The following is a 14,463-nucleotide window of genomic DNA, read 5'->3' as shown; positions in this document are numbered from 1 at the left end:
GGTAGAGAGAGAGCTGCCCTCAAAGGCAGAAAGACAAGTTCAAATCCCACCTCTGACACGTATTGATTCTGTGAGTCAAAGCAAATCACTTAACCTAACAGTGCTTTAGATAATTCTTTAAACTATCAGTCAAATAGAAGTTTCCTACTCTATATTATTAGAGGAAATTTCCTCATATGAGAAGATTTTATGAAGTCTTACATCCAGTCCCTATCTCTTTCCTCTCTACTTACATAGTTCAAAACTTCTCCAGAGTGAGGTTAATGTTGAAAAATTCCTTTAGACAGAAATTCATCATCCTGAAATCAATATGATTATGACTCCTTCTATTGGCTAATGATTTTTGAGTGTCAATCATTTTAAAATGCTATATAAATGTTATTATATCATAATATAAACTAAGTACTTCTTGTACTTAAATGAACAAATATTTGGTTTTAAAATGTCAGACTTAGACTCCTATTGCTTGATAATTTTCTGGACAAAATATATAAAATAGTTTTTAGCTAATGTGACTCAGGTTTTGATATTTATATAAAACATCTAAAGTTTTTGAAGAACTTAGTGGGATAGAAAACCCTCAGAATAAGAAGTATTATTGTTTTACTTTAACTGAAAACTAATGGGAAGTCCTTTTATAATGAATTTGTATTAACATTAAGAAAGTCATCCATCTGCATAGATAGAAAGGTATACAGCTGACTATTCTGTTTTCCTAATTTATTTCTTCTCTTTTATCACAGAAATTAGAACAATGGATATACCTCACCTTGTTTAATCAGATTGGAGTTGGATTCTGAAATGATCTGTCCCCCTCTCACACCATTCATTCAATTAATACTCATATATAATTTTGTGATATCTCTTAGAATATTGTTTTTAGGTATAAGATCAACTATTTATTTTCATTTTTTCATGTGCTTGCCACAGCTCCCCTGGAGATTATAATTCATTTTAATAAACATTTAGTAAAACTATACTTCTGATATGAGAATAGATAAGACAAAGATCCTGCTCTGAAGGTGCTTAAATTGTAATGGGCAGGATCAGACATGAAAGGCATTTAGACTTTGTATGATTCTGTGCTAAGCACTGGGGATATCTTGAAAAAAAAATGAAAAAAAATTCCTACCCCCAAGGAGCTTAAATTCTATTAGGGGATGATTTGAAGAGGAGAAAGATCAATTTCAGCTGGTGGAATGTTCTATTGAAATACTAACAACTGAATTGGACCTTGAAAGAAATGAAGAATTCTGGAAGGTATGATTCTGGGCATGTCACTTCATTTTGCTCAATGTTGGTTTCTTCTTAAGCAATATAGAGATATTAATTTCTCATAATAATATTTTATGAGGTAGCTGTAAAGAACAAATGAGATAACATATACAAAGTTCTTTGTAAACCTTTCAAACACAGCTTAGTTAAGAAACATTAAAACACAATGAGACAAATATTGTAAATGAACTGTTTTCCAAAATTACAGAGACCATAGATGATACATTTGTACTTGTATTGTATTGAAATGGCAGCTAAGAGTATTCCAATTCTGTTGTACTCCCAGCACATTAAATGAAATCTGCAAAAGATTCTGAAGGCAATAGAATGTCTCTTATCATTTTGTATGAGGAACAGGTTAGAAAATATTTATTAAGTCCCAAGAGTGTAAGCCACTCTTCTATACACAGAAATACAGGGACTTTATGAAGCAGACCTTCCACTTTCCCATATTCCTGCTTCATTTGGGTAATCTCCTCTGCCATTTCCTCACTATTTCCATTACTACCTTCCAGAATTCTTCATTTCTTTCAAGGTCCAATTCAGTTGTTAGTATTTCAATAGAACATTCCACCAGCTGAAATTGATCTTTCTCCTCTTCAAATCATCCCCTAATAGAATTTAAGCTCCTTGGGGGTAGGAATTTTTTTTCATTTTTTTTCAAGGTATCCCCAGTGCTTAGCACAGAATCATACAAAGTCTAAATGCCTTTCATGTCTGATCCTGCCCATTACAATTTAAGCACCTTCAGAGCAGGATCTTTGTCTTATCTATTCTCATATCAGAAGTATAGTTTTACTAAATGTTTATTAAAATGAATTATAATCTCCAGGGGAGCTGTGGCAAGCACATGAAAAAATGAAAATAAATAGTTGATCTTATACCTAAAAACAATATTCTAAGAGATATCACAAAATTATATATGAGTATTAATTGAATGAATGGTGTGAGAGGGGGACAGATCATTTCAGAATGCATACAGGGTTGGGGAAGGATTTATGAAATGGATTGATTTTGAATCAGACCTTGAAGAATGGGTAGGACTTTGGATAGACAGAAAAGAGAAGGGAGGATAAGTTAATGGAGTAAAACATTTTATAAGAATGAGAAAAATCCCTGCTTTGCCATTGTGAGCAGTTCTAGAACAAGACAACATGAAAATTCACATGGGAATGCTGGTCATGTACTTGCCACTAGCTAACCTTTCAGCTCACTGCTGACAGGTTGTTTCTTCTCCCTAGACCTTAATTTCCACTTCTGTAAGTGGAAGATAACAATTCTAACCTTCTTTGAATTGTTTCGAAATAATATTGATTAGCTATAGTTGGTTCCTATTGCATATTAGCTTCTCAACATATGCACAGGGTTTTAATACATCAGTAACAAGTAGTATTATAGTTATTCTGGCTTACAATTTATAATAGAAAATGTCATTAAAATTACTATATGAATCCTGAGCCTGGTGGGTTCTTGGGTCACTAATATTCAATTCACAGTCAAAACCATCAAGACATTGAAAGTTGGGGAGCAAGTGTAAGGGGAGAGTAGGGGAACTAGATAATATAGGAGATAGGGCACCAGTACTGAAGTCAGGAGGACCTGAGTTCAAAGCTGAACTCAATTAAATTTGTAACACTGGGCAAGTGACTAACCCTGGTTGACTCAAAAAAAAAAAGCACCATCTTTGCAATTTCATTGGTCCTCTTCAAGAACAAAGAACAAAAAACAACAATGTATGTGTATGTATATATGTGTATGTGTTCATATATAGGAATATGAAGTACAGGGCATCTTCATTTCACCCTACAAAAATGCAAAAATGTAAAATATAATTCTGTAAACTATAAGTACAACTGTTTTCCTCTCTGTTGTCTCTCCCATCACAAATACACACATACAAAAACATATACACACAAAAACACACTTATCAATGCCTTGTGCAGTCTCTGAGACTCATGGTGACACATTCTGAATATATATATGTATATATATATATATATATATATATATATATATTTATAACTAATCTAAGTGGACAACAGGTCATCCTGTTTTTAATATTAAGTAAAGGCTATTCCTTAGCCTTTCTTGGCAGTTCAATCTTGTTTCTTCACTAAAGCAAAGTTTGTGTCTACAGACACAATAGGAAAAAAATGACAGTCAAACAAAATGTTTTTTTTGAAGCTAACCTGTCACAAATGAAATAATTCAAGTCCTTTTTTTCATTGTCCTCCAAAATACTCATTTATTTTTCTAAATATATTCACTTTTAAATATACTTAGAATAATAGGTTGTGTCTTCTTGATACTAATTGGCAAAATTCAATCCTCAAAGCAGTCAACTTAATTAGGGGGAAATCAGTTCAATTAGTCATTCATGTAACATATGACCCCACACTCCAAACTCTAGGTTTATATGAACTTGGTTCAATCTTGAAGGTGACAGCAAATAATCATCTTTATTTATCTCATTTTTAGCCCAACCCATATTTACAAAAAAGAAATCTCAGAATAGAGCTTATATGTAGAGATAAGAAAAAAGGATCCATATTTTCTAGATAAGAGCACAAATTAACAATGTATATAAGTATACATACTATACACACACACATTTGTATGTATTTTTTGTGGAAGTGTCATTGAATGGTCATGGTCTCAGACAAACTGAAATCTGAGGAAGACCTTAATTTAGAAAAGCTAAACTGCATTCTGAACCATCACCATTCATCTTTATATTTGTCTTGTCACTGGTCTTTGATAACTCTGCAGAAGAGAGTAAGGTTCTGCACAGCTCTGTCTCACTAATATCCAATTCATAGGCAAGTGAAACCATCAAGACATTGAAAGATGAGGAGTGGGAGTAAGAGGGCAGTAGGGGAACAAGGTAATACAGGGGATAGAGCACCAGTCCTGAAATCAGGAGGACCTGAGTTCAAAGATGACCTCAGAATTAAATTTGTGACCCTGGGCAAATAACTAACCCTGGTTGACAATCCCCCAAAAAAAGTATCATCTTGGCAATGTCATTGGTCCTCTTCAAGAACAAAGAACAAAAAACAATTATGTATATGTATATGTATGTGTATATGTGTATATGTTCGTGTATGCGAATATGAAGTACAGGGTATCTTCATTTCATCCTACAAAAATGCAAAAATGTAAAATATAATTCTATAAACTATAAATACAACTGTTTTCCCTCTCTGTTGTCTCTCTCATAAAATATACACACATACACACACAAAAACATACTTCTCAGTGCCTTATGCAGTCTCCAAGACTCATAGTAACACATTCTGATTTATATTCAACTTAAAAGGGAAAAAACCCAACTTCTTAGAGTAGCAAGCTAGGCAACATCTTCCACATTCATCCCCAGGAAACTTTACTGACCTCCAGTCTCATAGAATTTCTCAAACATCATGAGCTTTTCATGGAGGAAAACATTACTGAGGATGAGAACAAGTCATTTCCTTTCTTATAACACCAGTAGCATCCAAATAACTTATTGTAATCATGGAGAGCAAAGTTCAGCTCTCCCATAATCTTTCTCTTCTCTCATTAAAAGGAGGAGTTTCTGAGTTATCAAATTTGGGGCTTAAGCTTCAAAAAAATATTCTTTATCTTTATGAAATTTGGGCTCTAAAAGCTAACCCCCTAATACTACATGGGTGAGATCACAGATATCATCTAACTATATCAAGGACTTTGGTGGAGAGAGCTTTCTCTTCTGGTTTTTTAAAAAGACTGTGATCACAGCATCTGCAGGAGCAATTGATAGGCTGCATATATACAGGGTTTACTTCCCTAGAATATGTCAGAGGCATTGTACTGGAAATAGAACTCTTTCCCAGATCTTGGGTTCAGGATTCTAGACTACTTACAGGCCTGAAGGAAGATGATGTAAAGATAGGCAGTAAAAGGCTGTTTGACTTGCCTTTTTGTTTCTCCCTCAATATACCTTGATGCTTCAACCAGGGTGTCCTGACTACCCAATTGGTGACAGGTGGTCAGATATATGATACCATAATTAAGAAGAAAAATTAGGGGAGGGAGGGGAGAGAGAGAGGGGGAGAGAGAAAGAGAGAGAAAGAGAGAGAGAGAGAGAGAGAGAGAGAGAGAGAGAGAGAGAGAGAGAGAGAGAGAGAATGAATGTGAATGAGAATGTTGTGAGAATAGGTAGGTAAGGAGAGAGATAAAGACAGCCTGAGAGATAGAGATACACACAGGCCTCAAAATTATATGAATTCAAGAGAATAAATATTTACCACATATGAAATAGGAGATTAGTATATCATTCAAATATCTGTTTCATATGTGTATAACATGTAAATAAAATTTCAAATCTCTTATTTCAAACTAAAATATAGGAGTAGGGATTGTACATTGTTGGATTTATTTTGCTCTCAAAGAGAAAATGGAAGTGAGTAGAATATTTCTGTACCTGGTAGTTCATTCAAAAGGATGACTGAGCTATTTCAGAACTCTCTGACATTAAAACATCCTTGAAATAAACATTATGACCTAGTTTGGAAGACAGACATATTTTATATAATCTTTTATATCTGAAACATATGTATATATAAACATATATATGTATATGCATATCTATATATACACATATAGGGTATGGATATGGGTGGGTGTGTTTATGTCTGTGTGTATATTTTCCAAATCCATCAGCTAACATGTTTTTCCTTCAAGGTCCAACTTAAATGCCACATCTTCCCTGAAACTCTTCCCTACTCCAACAGATTAATCTCATATTTCTATCCAACATACTAGAAGATGTACTTTAGATCTTTTGGCAATCCACTTCAAATATTTTTTATTTATATCTAATATATCTCTAATTCTTCTTCAACGTATAGTCCTATATTTCTAACCATCTGCCACATATTTATTCATACATACATATATTTATTATATACACATATATGTGTGTATGTCCTCAAAACCAGGAAGACTTCTAATAAATACTTGCTGTGTGATTCCAAGTCACTTAAACTTTCAATTCTTTGAATAACTCTCAAGTCTATTGGTAGTTTCCTTATGCAGGAATTCCCTATACCAATGAAATCACAGGCAAAAATCTCTATTCATATCTCTATTTCTTCTCTATTTTTCATACATACATACATATATATATATTACATATATAATGTTTGAATGTATCTAATACAAGGAAATCTATGCTAAGTTTCAAATGGACATTTGTTTCAAAACTTCATGACAGGACATGACCTCTTACATAGTCCACTCAAGTCTTCTTTGAGTTTTTTCCTAGTTGCTTAAAAAACTAAGATACCCTAACTCCTCTCCTGAAATTCAGTTGTAAATCCACAACAATTTGGGGGTAATTTTCATTATATTTCACTATTCCTTGAATCATTGAAATCATTGAAAAAGTTATCCCTAGAGCTCCTTATTGTGTCAATAAACCTAAACCTTCCTCCTTTCCCCTAATATGAAGTCTATCTTTCAAGTCTTATGAACTCTTCTTTTATAATTACTTTCATATCCATTCCTTCCTTTCTGTTTCCACTAATCATCAACTCACATTTGTACTGTTATCGACAGACTTTTTGTTGACTTCCCTGTTTTCTCTCTCTTCCCCTTTCCATTCATAGTACACACCCTACCAATAGATTGAGCTAAGGCATTATTTTGTATAGATTGCATGATTACTCAAACGATTTTCGGTAGGTCATTAATACTCCCAGAATAAGAGCAAAAAGTTGAGTGTGAGGAGGGGTTGTTTGATTATTTTTAGCCTGTCATTCACAATCCTTCACAGATGGTGACTACTTACTTCCTATTTAACTCTGAATCTTCTCATATACTAACTATTCACTGTAAACTTAACTGGTGTAAACTAATTATTCCACAGTTCTTGTTGTGTGATTTCTACTACTTCTTTGTATAATATCTCATGTGGATTCCTGATTCCATGGCTTCACTGCTGCCTTATGTTTTCTTGGAATACCTGTTCTTCCTTTTGGTTATCTAATTTTTCTCTTCTAAAATTTTCTGATTGTAGGAAAGCATTATTGATGGAGTAGAAAAAGCATCAAATTCAGAATCAGAGGATTTGAATTTCAAATTCCTTCTTTCATTTACTGCCTGTAGTTAGCTGAACTAGTCACTTAATCTCTCTCTATGCCTCAGTTCCCTCATCTGTCAATTGAGGGAGTTGGACTAGAATGGAAGCGCAAAACAGAACCCCCTAACAGTTCTTGAGTAGCCCAGACCAGTAGAATAGAATACAGGTAATGTTAACATATGATTTTTTAGGTCAATTCAATGCCCACAGTGATCTTTATAAATAGTTAAATGGTTCCATTTCTGTTTGAGTTTAACACCTCTGAATAAAAACGACCTCTAATAAAGCCTCCACCTCTGAGTCTATGATCCTATGATCCTGGTAAGTATCTTATTAGAGAGTTAACTCTGTAAACCCCAAATTCACCTTTATACTGTTGAAGTTCCTGCTTTATAGAAAGATCTTTTGGATACTTGATTAATTAAACCCACATGGATGGAGTCAAAGACATATATGTACCATACCAATTTGGTCCTATAGCAAACTGTGTCACAGCATTTCTTTTTGAAATTGCTCTTGTCACTATAACTGAAAAAAAATCCAAGCATCAAAGAATGACTTTTCTTTAAAGTTAATTCCCTGTATTTTTTTATCCTTCTTCAGGAGATTTTAGTGCATAACACCATTATCATAATCCATCACCAGATAATCTCTTCAGTCATATAGCTACTGATATGAATTAAGGAACCAGGAAGTTGGAGCTCTTAAAATAATGCCCAGTTAACTAAAAGCTAAAGCAACTTGCCTGGTATTTGAGATTGTCTTGCTAAATCTGTCGGAATAACTGTGCCATAATCCAGAGTCCTCACACAAAGAAAACCACTGTACCAGCCTAATTGGCACAACACAGAAATGAACATCGATAAAAAAGCTCTCTGAAAAAGGTCAGGCTGCTGATAATCTTCCATTATTCAGAGATGCCTCACCAGCTGGTAGGAACAGATCTGGGTTCATTCTCTCTTAATTCCAATCTTTGGGAGCCAGTGAGATGAAAATAAAAAGGTTTAATTCAGCTTCTGGGTGCATTCACCATTAATATCCTTTGTCAACTCAGTTGTCTCAGGACTTCCTTCACCTGGCACCAGGGGCACATGAGAACTGAAACTAAACTATATAGAAAAAGAAGGATAAGCTATGGAGAAGTGTCAGAGGATCTGGCTCTGGGAAAGTGATCCAGGAATGGAGGGGAAAGATAATGCATTAAATTTGGCAGTTTCCAAATTTTTCTACTTGAAACTGAAATTTAGTGGGGTTTTTTATTTGTATCAAGAGCATAGCTTACAGATAAATGCTGCTGCTCTAGACCAAGTATTTGTTAAACACATAAACACACATATATCCATAAATACAGATATATCACACATATATTTGAAAATAATTCACATACCACATTGTATTAAACTAAATATAATCTTTGTTTAAATTAATATGAGCTTATAAAATTTGGATAAAAATTAAAGTAGGGCCTGTGTTTACTCCTCATATGACAAGAATACTTGAGTAGCAAAGATTTATTATCCTTCTGGGATTATTGTATCTCTCTAGAAAGAGGCTCCATCCAAATGCTATCATATTTTTCTTCTATAAATTTATGTAAAGCAAGTACCTTACCCTGAACATGGAGGACTTTGGGAGCAGAATGTTTAAATATGTTGGTAGATACTGTCACTTAGGATTGGAGTATCACAGATTTAGAGTTGGAAGGAATCTCAGCAGAGTTAGGAACTGAGATCAAGTTCTATTGTTTGACCACTTATCCAATATTTTATAGTGAGGGTTCTTTTCACAAGACTGAACTCCCTTATAGTTTTCAAATTCTTTCAGTCTGTGTCCCCTAATTTTGAAAGCAGTTAACCAGATTTCTCTTATATTCATGATTTTTTCTGCCACACTCTGCTTTCCTTTTTCAAGGTAAGGATCATGGGGATAAGGGTTGATAATAACTCCAAGTGCCTATAATGTAAAACAAAAGCCTTAATTAAAACGTTTTTAAAAATTGGAGGAAGCATTTTACCAAACATAAAGCAAATAGATATCCATCGTGATCTCCAAAATTCTCATAATGCCTAGTCATTGGACAATATTTCCCTGGGAAAATTAGGTCACAGCTCCTTTCTATGACCTTGAGACATAAATTTTTAAAGAATGCAGGTAGGCAAATTCTTACTCTCCGGAGGCCATTTGATCCAGCTAATAAAGAGAAGTCTTATGCCTCTTTTCAATCAGATCTCTGTGTGAAGTAGCCCAATTTAGTGAAATCTGTTTTAAGTCAGACTGCTTGTAAATAGCCAGCCGAAGGCTCTGTGACTAAGATGCTCTGCTGTTTCAGAATCAAGCTGAAAGATCAGTGGGTTGTGGGAATCCAGATGTACCCATCTATCTCTCATGGGGTTGTCTTAATGAGCCACAGCAAATGCAACTGACTGAACCTTTCAGTCACAACCAATTCACTCACGGTTGCAGAGATATGGCCCCTGTGCCAGGGATTTAAAGCAGGTTAGAACTGATGATTCAGCTTTGCTAATAAAATATAGGCCATATTTGTAGTTAGCACTCTCACTTTATACTAAAAGACAGAGTTCTCTGAGTCTCTAGGGATAAGGTCAAACTGTTTCCCCAACCCTCATTAGCCCTAGGGGTATGACCTATCATAACATATTGAACTCTGATTTCTTTATCAATCTTCCAGCAGAAAAACTTATCTCTTATACAGACATATTTCCTTATGTATAAGATCAGATTTAATAGTAATTTTATTTTCTTTTATATTCATCATCAAATATTGCTTAGTATTTAAAAAAAATCAGAGCACCTAGGTGGTGCAGTAGATAGAGCACAGGCACTGGAGTCAGGAGGACCTGAGTTCAAATCTAGCCTCAGACACTTAATATTTGTCTAGCTGTGTAACCTTGGGCAAATCACTTAATCCCATTGCCTTAAAAAATAAAAATAAAAAATTTAAAAATCCATGTTACTTAGACCATAGGTGGACCTTGAATCAAATCCTTTCCCAGTCCAAATTTATTACAGAATCAACATTCTGATAGCTTTTATCTATGGACTCGCCAGGATATTTATTCTTCTTTCCTCAATAAGATCAGTGCCTGGTTAATTAAAACCTACATATTTGCATTCATATTAAATCTCTCTTAAATACTCTACCTTCTTAGTTTATCAATCTACTCAGTCCTGATTACCTAATTTTCCATCTCATCTCAGCTATAAAGAGATAATCAGATATATAATGTTACTATCTCCACACACGATTAGTCTACTTCCACCTTCCTGAATCCCAAAGTTCCTTTATATGAGCAAAATATTTTGTGTATCTAATCTTGTTCTTTGTCCTCACTGTGATCCCCATTTCTTCTTCCTTCATTTCCTTCCTACATCATCACCTTCAAGCTGTAACTAATTAATACCATAATCTCCTATCTTCTGTTAACCCAAGTGAACCTTTCTAATTCTACACTATCCTCTATTTTTGAATTCCTTGTTCCTTTGTTCAATTGATAATCATACTTTGCCAAAGCCCAATTCTGAATTACTCCCACCAACTGCTTCCTTCATGCTTTATTGAACAGAGCTGAAGAAAATAGTGAAGCCATGATAATATTGGAGCCCTTTCAAATTTATGATACGTAACCTTACCTGGGTACTCTCTACAAAATAATCCTTTTATACCTGGCTAATTAATTCATTATCTCACTCAACATAATGGACATATTCCTTTTATGGTATTCTCATTTACTTTTTTGTCTTTCCTTAAGTCTCTCATTATATATCTTTCCCCTATTTTCTAAGCTACTTCACCAAAGAATTAAGGCCATTTTTCTAGAGGTCTTCCCACCTTATCCCCTCGTTCTCATTTCATGTCATTTAAATATCTTTTCTCACCTTTTTGCCCTTCACTTCTATTTTTGTTAAAATAATAATTTTTCTCCTTACCAAAGCAAATTCCTCTACATGCAACCTGGATTTCATCATATTTCAATCTCTCTCAATTTCTCTGTTTCCTACAAATATAATCATGATTTCTTCCATCTTTAAAAATCCCACACTTTACTTGACCATTCCCATAAGCATATGCCTTCCATATCTCTTCTCAGTTGAAAAACCCATCCATCTAAGTATTTCCACCACCTCTTCTTTCACTTTTTAACTTTCTGCAGTCTGACTTCTGACCTCATCATTCAACTGAAGCTACCCTCTCCAAAGTTATCAGAGATCAAATCTAATGGCCTTTTCTTTACCTTTCTTGAGCTCCATGAAGTCATTGACACAGTTGATCACTAATTCCTCCTGGATACTCTCTCTTCTCTATGTTTTCATGATATTTTTCTCTTCACTTTAATTCTATGCTTCTGATCTCTCCTCAATTTTCTTTGCTAACTCTCCAATTAAGTTACTCCCACCAAGCCTGGGTGTTTCTAATGGTCTATATTAGGTGTTCTCTTTTCTCTATACTACACACTTAGTAATCTTATCAATCTATAGAGCTCCAGTTCCCTATTATCAAATGTCTTTTGGACAGCTTAATCTAGATGTCCCTAAGATACCTCAAACTCAATATGTCCTAAACAGAAGTCATTTTGTTTCCCCAAAGTACTCACTTTTATTTCTAGGATCAAATATACTTCTTTTTGGTATATAAAGTCATTAACAACCTTCTTCTTCCTACTTTTCCAACCTTTTTTATTTTATTTTTGGTTTGGGGTGTGTGTGTGTGTGTGTGTGTGTGTGTGTGTGCATGCATGTTTGGTTTTTGCAAGGCAATGGAATTAAGTGATTTACCCACAGTCACACAGCTTGGTAATAATTGTCTGAGGATAAATTTGAACTCAGGTCCTCTTAACTTCAGGACCAGTGCTCTATCTACTACTTCCCAATCTTTTTATATTGAACTTTACCTCCCTTGACAAATACCCCTTGCCACACTGGCATCTGTGCTATTGCTCTCGCTCAAGAACTCATCTTCTGACTCTATGCCATTTTACTGGCAGTTAGCAATGTTTGGAATGATCTTCTTGTCTGCTTCTTCATTTTCTTGGTTTCCTTCCTACAAGATTCAGCTCAAATGCTTCTACAAGGAGTCTTTCTTAGTCATTCTCTTCCCAGTATATTTCCCCTATGATTAATTTAAATAAAATAAAATATAACAATATAATATGTTGTGATATAACATTATAATGTATAAATAATATAGGTATTTACATATCATTTCCCACTTTAGAATGTGAGTTCCCTGAGAGCAAGAACAAGATTTTTGCCTTTCATTGCATTCTGAGTATCTAACACAGTGCCTGGAACTAACTGCTCCTAGGAAAATCATTTAAATTCTCTAACCCTTGATTTCATCACCTCTGAAATGTGATAATATTTTCTACAGCATTTTCCTTATAAGATTTCTGTCTTAAATGAATAATTGTACTTTAAAGATTTTGCAAACCTTAAAGTACTTTATAAATGTCTTTCATTCGAAGTAATATTAGTAATCTTGTTCTCATCTTTTTTGTGAAGTTCAGATTTAAATGTCTCTGGAAAAAAAGTTGTTACTCTGCTATTATTCTTTTATATTATATTGTGATTATCATGATTATTTCATTATCTTCTTATCTCTCTTGATGGAGTTCTAATAGAAATAATTATGGTAAAAGTCACTATCTTGCTATTACTATTTTTAATATTCACAAGAAGATAAAATAAGTACCTTTGGAAGTTGAATAAAAATATTAGGATATGACACCAGGGCCTACCCAGCTTGAGATATTGCCATCTTCCCTACAACCTATACAGACTTCCTCCTCTTACCTCTTGTTCTTGCTCTCACTGAAACTATTGCCATTAAACCTCTGTAATCAACAAAAAGACTACTGTGCCCCTTACACTCTTCCCACACATGATTTTTGTCTCCTCTGAGAAGTCTCAAGATTTTAATATTTTTTCATGTCTTAGAGATCATGAGTATTGGAAATGGTAACATATATGGAGATAGTGATAGCTAAGGGGCAAGTGATTAGAGCATTGACCCTCAGCTGGTATGACGAAGATCTGAATTCAAATATATCTTCAGACACTGCTCAGCTGTGTAACCCTAGGCAAGTTATTTGTTCTTTACCTCCTTCAGTTTCCTCATTTATAAAATAGGGATAATACCACCTGCCTCCTACATTTATTCTTTCTTTGATTAAATAAGGAAAACTGTGAATTTTGGTGTCACCCTTGCATAGGGGATATACTAATCCTTTCTGTATTCTTTCAATTTTAGAAAATGTGCTTCTGAATCAGGACCTCCTATGTTTATTCTAAGGATAAAATGAGATTATCCTGATAAAGTACTTTGCAAACCTTAAAGTGTCATATAAATATAAGCATTATAATTATTAACATGCTATTCTTAAATTTGAAATTAAGGAGGGAGGGACAATCCAAGGTACCCTTGATTAATTAAACTGTTCTAAATTGTTCTAGATCCTATTTGGTTATAAGCTACCCCATTAAAATTTCTTGAAGTCATGAGCTGTCATATCTTCATCATTGTTTTTGTTTTTGTTTCCCAGATAGGATTGGAGTTCTGTCTTAGAGCTGACTTATCTCAGACCATGTTTTACATTCCATCCAGTCAGTCATGAAGACTTACCCAATTTAGTATATTGCCATCTTTCCTACAACCCTATAAAGACCTCCTCTTCTTAACTCTTATTCTTGCTCTGGGAAAAGAAATAGATTCAGTACTAGCATAGCCACTGTGAGAACAATGAAACTCTGCTGTTCTAGGGCTCTTCTCACAATCCCTGTGACTTCCCAGGGGAAAAAAAAATTCTTCCCTAGACACTCTGATAAATGTTATATTATATATCCCTATTAAAATCTGAATTCCTTGGCAGCAGGAACTATCACATTTGTACTTGTAGTTTTTCAAGGGTAAGGTCAATCTTTAATTTAACCCTGATGGCCTATCTTCCCAGTCCCCTACCAACACTTGTAGATGATGAATACTGGCAGCCTTTGTTAATATATTTTCTTTGATGTCCTGTTTAATTCCTAATCTTTCCCTTTTTTCAGAGAGAGAGAGAGAGAGAGAG

At 34.3% G+C, this 14,463-nt stretch overlaps 1 non-coding gene across 1 annotated transcript; it reads right to left on the bottom strand.

Annotated features, from left to right (window-relative positions):
• Nucleotides 1-13,565: 13,565 nt before the first annotated feature.
• Nucleotides 13,566-13,669, bottom strand: LOC141510608 (U6 spliceosomal RNA). Its single transcript, XR_012475056.1, has one exon. It is a non-coding gene; the product is annotated as a U6 spliceosomal RNA (small nuclear RNA).
• Nucleotides 13,670-14,463: the final 794 nt, after the last annotated feature.

Source organism: Macrotis lagotis, chromosome 1 (assembly GCF_037893015.1).
Source record: "Macrotis lagotis isolate mMagLag1 chromosome 1, bilby.v1.9.chrom.fasta, whole genome shotgun sequence".
Classification (NCBI taxonomy): domain Eukaryota; kingdom Metazoa; phylum Chordata; class Mammalia; order Peramelemorphia; family Peramelidae; genus Macrotis; species Macrotis lagotis.
Note: the sequence above shows the minus strand (reverse complement) of the source record. Positions and strands in the feature narration are given on the sequence as shown.